This window comes from Lycium ferocissimum, chromosome 3, assembly GCF_029784015.1.
Source record: "Lycium ferocissimum isolate CSIRO_LF1 chromosome 3, AGI_CSIRO_Lferr_CH_V1, whole genome shotgun sequence".
Lineage (NCBI taxonomy): Eukaryota > Viridiplantae > Streptophyta > Magnoliopsida > Solanales > Solanaceae > Lycium > Lycium ferocissimum.
In genome coordinates this window covers 39,664,782-39,670,539 of record NC_081344.1, presented here as the reverse complement: position 1 = coordinate 39,670,539, position 5,758 = coordinate 39,664,782, and the positions used below count along the sequence as shown (strand labels likewise).

Below are 5,758 nucleotides of genomic sequence, written 5' to 3'. Positions count from 1 at the left end.
CCAGCAGTGTTTATGAATTTAATGAATAATGTATTCAGGCCTCTCTTGGATTTATTTGTGATAGTATTCATTGATGATATTCTGGTATATTCTCGCACAGAATCAGAACATGCCACTACTAGAAATTCTGGCTATGGTAACGGTTCAGTTTCCGTCGCGGTAGATTGTTTTTCCGTTGCTATAGTGATACTGCAGCGGTTTTGGAGATTGTTACAACAGATTGCGTTGCAATAGGTCTATTACGACGGTTAGTTGCGACAGTTCAGAAAACCGTTGCAATAGATTAACCTACCGCAACGGTTTACCCTTCAAGATTATTGCAACAGTTATGTCCTTATTACAACGGCTATGAACCGTTGCGATATAGCTTTTTGCATCGGTTATTTAACTCTATTGCAACACTTATTTATGATTGCTTCTTCCTTTACCAACAGTTGTTATAGAGCTAATGCAATGGTTTTTTAATATGCAACAATTACTTTTAGGACTATTGCAACGATTATTGTGGGTTTACCGCAACAAATATTATGGGCTACTGCAACGGTTGTTGTTGTCCTACTGTAACGCATATTATGGTGCTACTGTTACAAATATTATAGCGCTATTGCAACTGATATTATATATAGGGCTGACACAACATAAACTATATATATACATAAATCAATCAAAAGAAACTATTCATAACCAAAATTATAATCCAAGATCCAACATCATACCAAAATAATAATCCAAGATCCCACATCACACCAAAATAATAATCCAAGATCCAACATCATACCAAAATAATAATACAAGATCCTGGAGGTCAGGTAATATCTACAAAAGCAAAATATCAAGATAATATTTGACCATTCAAGAGGTGGAACACACAAGTTTTCGTTTTCAAAAACATCAACCCAATCCTCCTAAGTCATGTCTTCACTTCTTTCATCCCCTTGTTCAATTTCACCACCTACAAATGATAATGAAAAATGATTTAGTAAATCTTTCATAAAAGAATTTAATCGCATATATATATACTAATAACGTAACCAAAAGAATCATTTGATTCAACAGCTCATTTCAAAAAATACAGTATGAAGCAAAGTATTACAAAGTGGCAAGGTTGTTAAAGATCTATATAGATGACAGAATTACAAGGGTAAGAAGCAAGCAAAGGATAAGGGGGATAATCAAAAGCAGATGGGTTTACCATCACCTAAAACTGCTGAAGCAAATGGTGTAATGAACACAGTTGCAGTAGTTAATCCTAACTCTAGTCCTGCTGTGCAAACTACAAACAAGTTTGCAGCATTAGGTGAGAGTAAAGGTGATGATGTAGTTGTGGAATTTGCTATAGATGATGTGGGACATCAGTTGGTTGCAGTAGATAATACAACTACTGAAAATAGCCATAAACAGTTAGCTTTGCCTCAAGGGAATGAAGTAGATAACACTATTGGTAAGGAAATAATTGTTGCAGGTCCTAAGAGCATTGAAACTTCTAATAAGTTTGATGGCTTACAAGAAAAACCAGATGACTTGAATATGGGAAATTCAGGAAATCAGGTGGCACTAGTTGGGGAGAAAATGGTTGAGAACCTGCTTACTTCACCAAAGACGAAGTTCAAAAGAATGGAAAGGTGAATGATGAGGAACTGCTTACTTCACTAGTAGTTCAGAAGGATAAAGCATCTGTTGATGTGAATATAGGTGTTGAGAAATCTCTTAATGTTAATGCAAATTTGTGTTTACACCGGGAAAAAGAAATACTCTCCTATTAAAAACAAGTAATGGCACGAGAGTGCTTCTCCTAATCCTCGCTAATGAATTAATTACTCTCAATCAAGCTTGTCTTGAAGTGCCATCTACTACTTTTGCTACGACATCGATAATGGAGTAGACGGGGAAATTATGGAGTGATCAGATTGAGGAGGATGCTGAGAAAGGTGAGATTCAACTTGCAAAGGAAGGTGATAAACAACCTCTTGACATATCAGATTCATCACAGGATCCGGTTGAATTCATGTTTGGCACGGGTACAGATGGTGTAATTGATGAGGGCAAAAAAGTTGATCACATTAACACTCAGGAAGACCCGCAGAATAGTGAGCTACATGTTCATAATGTTAGCAGCAATACAGGTAGTCCAGAAGTGGATAGATGTCCTTTGAGTCATGAAGTAACTCCAGGAAACAAGATCTCAATTCAGCAAAATCATGAAGGCCAAGAGGATTTAGCAGTTATACCAGATATTCCAAGAATGGCCAATGGGATTGAAAGTCATGACACTGTGACTCCAAGCATAAGTATTCACAAACAGCTTAAACCAAATGAAAACACCACACTGATGCCAGGTGCAATGCAAAGGTCCAAGAGAGCAATACACGAAGCATGCTAGTGATTCTACTTATGGCAAATCGAGGTGGGAAAGGCAATGCAAATATACAGAAATTCAGCAAGAACAAATTACAAGAATCGGGGAGGAAATCATAGTCGAAATTTCGTGCAAAGTGATGCAAATAAGCAGATTCAGATCTCACATGCTACTTCTGTAAATTTACGAGTCTCAGGCAAGGAACATAATAATCAGAAGCAGGTGGGGCAACATCAAGCCAATGCTAAGGCTAAAAAAATAGTCTCAAGTTATCAATGTGTAGAAGAACTTCGTAAATTTACAAGTAGCAGTTGCAGGTGAGGAAAGGAAAATCGATATGGATGAGGAGTCTACTGCTCAAGAAGACAGAAGAGAACAAGGCTAAGAATTATAATTCCAACTAATTTTGCTATATACTCGGATATAATTGGAGTATCGGTCAGTCTTAGAAATTTAGTCTCAAATTGTATAGGCTTAATCCATTTAATGTAAGATCATCTTTAGTTCATCAGGCAAGGAAGCACTATCTGACAATATAAAATTGGGCTACAAGGAACACCGCATTCAAGAAAGAGGCAATCGCTCGTATAAAGTCAAAAAGATGCAACTATTTAGCAATAAATCACCCCAAAATCTAAGTGTCACTTAACATAATAAACGAAGACAAAAGTTGAATGGAGAGAATAATGAATTTTGTTATTAGAAAAATTGAATCAAATCCTTAAAATTTCAATATAAAAAAAAATACATTGAACATTAAAAGTAGATCTAACAAAGTTTCACCTTAAAGAACTATACCAAATACAAGAATTAATATTCAGTTTATGATATTTCCAAAGAAAAGAAAACACTCTTGTCTAGCCAAGCTTTGATCAATTATGAGAAAAAGTACAAAACAACAAAAAACGAGTGTATGTTTTTCATAAAAATATTCACTGAAAACACATTCCTTGCCATGTATTAGTATCGGTTCCATTCTCATTACTCCACAATCTTTATAATCATTAGGCACAAAACTATAGTTGGTTTACTTTGTAATAGACATGTCTTGATTAGGTGTAGCTTGTTGGAAGACTATGTTACACTTATGTCATCCTAACAAGTTTCATAAGAATGCTATTAAGGTTCTACAAAGTGGGAAAGTGCTTGGCAATGTTAAAGACCCCTATAAATGGCAGACTAACAATGGAAAAAATCTCGTTAGGGTGGATGATAATGATCGAGAATCGAGTTGGTTTTGACACAAGGAAAAGAAGTGAATCTAACACCGGACAGAACTGATTACTGTTGACCTTATGAGCATTCAAACTAATAATAAGTTTGCAGCTTTAGAGGATGGAGACGGTGAGCATGAAGAAGTTGTTGAGGTGGTTGATGTTGATGCTAACGAAACAGTTGGTTGCAGTAATAGTGCCAGTGATGGAGACAGTAAAATAATTAAATGGGATTGAGAGAAATCAACTGCCTTCAGTTGCTCAGGGAGGTGAATTATCTGTTTACCGCAAAGAATCGATCGATAAGTATAGAACTTGGTTCAAGGAAGCAAGTTGTAGGGCAAAAATTCTTGTTGAGGCAAATGCAAGTGAAGGCGTATGCGAAGTAGGTGGATGCGGCGGTAGGTATGCAAAGAAGCCGCGAAGGTGAGAAGAAAGAGTAGGGGACAAAGTTGTGGAAAAGCCATTAAATGTTAATGCACAATTTTTACACCTAGAAAGAAGAAGCAGTCACCTGCTAAACAATGCATGGAAGCCGCATTCTAAACCAATTGTGGAGATGGTTTCAATTAATCAAGTATGTCAAGATATCCCTTATACTACCCTTTGATATCCCTTCTACTACCTTTGCTACTGCTTCTTGCACTGTGGTGAGAGGTACAAGGCACTCAATTTCTAGAAAAGATGCAAGTGCATATACCAGATAAGAGTGTGAATGCAAATTGCCAAGAAGTGGCTAATTTTCAAGAAAGTGTAGAAGCTACTCTTGAGAAATCAGTTCAAGGTGCTGATGTAGCTGATAATGTGGATAAATCTGAGAGTCATGACATTGTGACTCCCCAGTCTAGTGTTCGTAAGCAACAAAATTTTTAGGCTCAAAGGTCTGATCTTTGGTTTATCAGGGGTAAATCATGTGAACAAGAGTAATACAAAAAAGCATTCAAGTGCTTCTAATCAAGCCAAATCAGGTTGGAAGGAAAACACAGACATGCAGAAACCACAACAGCAGAGGAACAAAGGAGACAAACAGAGCCAGGTGGTGCAACAAATTTATACTTCTAAAAATCAGAACCAGGTTGTGCAACATGGTACTAAGAAGTAGCAACAGGTTACAGAGAGAAGTGACACTAACCTTAATTGTTGCTATCTGTAGATGGCCGACGGGTTATTTGATTAGCAGCCTGTGGTGCAGAAGTAGCTTCTCCCAGTGAAGGAACAGACAATGTTGCTAGCATGTCTGGACTAATTAATCCTGCACGCTGAAGTTGTGCAATTACATTTGCGATAACTTCTGCAGTAACCTCTGCTTGCATAGTTCTCTTTTGCTCCTCCATTTCTTCCTGCATTTTTTGGATCTTTTCTTGCATTTGTTGTACTACATCATTTGTGGCATTTGAAGTTGGTTCAAAATTGCCAGCTTTTCTTTTCAAAGAATTCTTTGTAACCCCCCGTCCATATAATCTAAGACGCCCCGGATGTTCAAGGACTTATAACGGCTGAATATGCATCAACAGGATGACTACCATCTGCGCTCAGTTGTGATTCAATTTCCTCCATTTCAGCCTAATAAGGCAAATCCAACAAGCAGATTCAAGTAAACAAAAACTAAGAATTAATAATTGATACTAAGAATTAATAATTGATCTCAATAAGAACTTGCAATAAATAATATACATACAATTTTACTAGATGTGTTTTCATTCGACTCCTTGTACGAGCGCCCGGGTTTCCTTTCTCTTGTTTCGACAAAGAGCTCCTTAAGTGATACATTTTCCTTGTTTTTTTCCTGGTCACATGAAAATGGATATGAAAAATTTCTTAAAATGACGGGTTAAGTCTTATAAAAATTAAGAGAACACACCAATTTAATGCGGACTAAAGCGAAACTTTTTTCTTGGCCGTGTGCGGATTCGTCAACTTCTTCCGATTCTTAGTATTTGTTTCGGACATATTCGCAAATAAATAAATCAATAAAATATATTAACTAGTAAAAATCACCAATATAAAATATTACGACCACGACCAAGCACTTAGTAGCAGGATTTAGTTTCGTGCAAGGCTGTGTGCAGAAATATGCAAAGAAAGCCTTTGTTCTTGGTGTTGAGGGATCTTGGTGGCTCAGGCCTGGTGTTTGTTGTGCTATTAGTAGGGATTGAATTGGAGAGGGTGGATGCAAATGGAGCAGGAC

At 36.9% G+C, this 5,758-nt stretch overlaps 1 long non-coding RNA gene across 1 annotated transcript; it reads right to left on the bottom strand.

Moving 5' to 3' along the window:
* Nucleotides 1–755: 755 nt before the first annotated feature.
* On the bottom strand, nt 756–5,365 carry LOC132051118 (uncharacterized). Its single transcript, XR_009413585.1, has 3 exons — nt 5,249–5,365; nt 4,703–5,133; nt 756–952 (listed from the first exon to the last, which is right to left on the bottom strand). It is a non-coding gene; the product is annotated as an uncharacterized LOC132051118 (long non-coding RNA).
* Between the last annotated feature and the right edge of the window lie 393 nt (nt 5,366–5,758).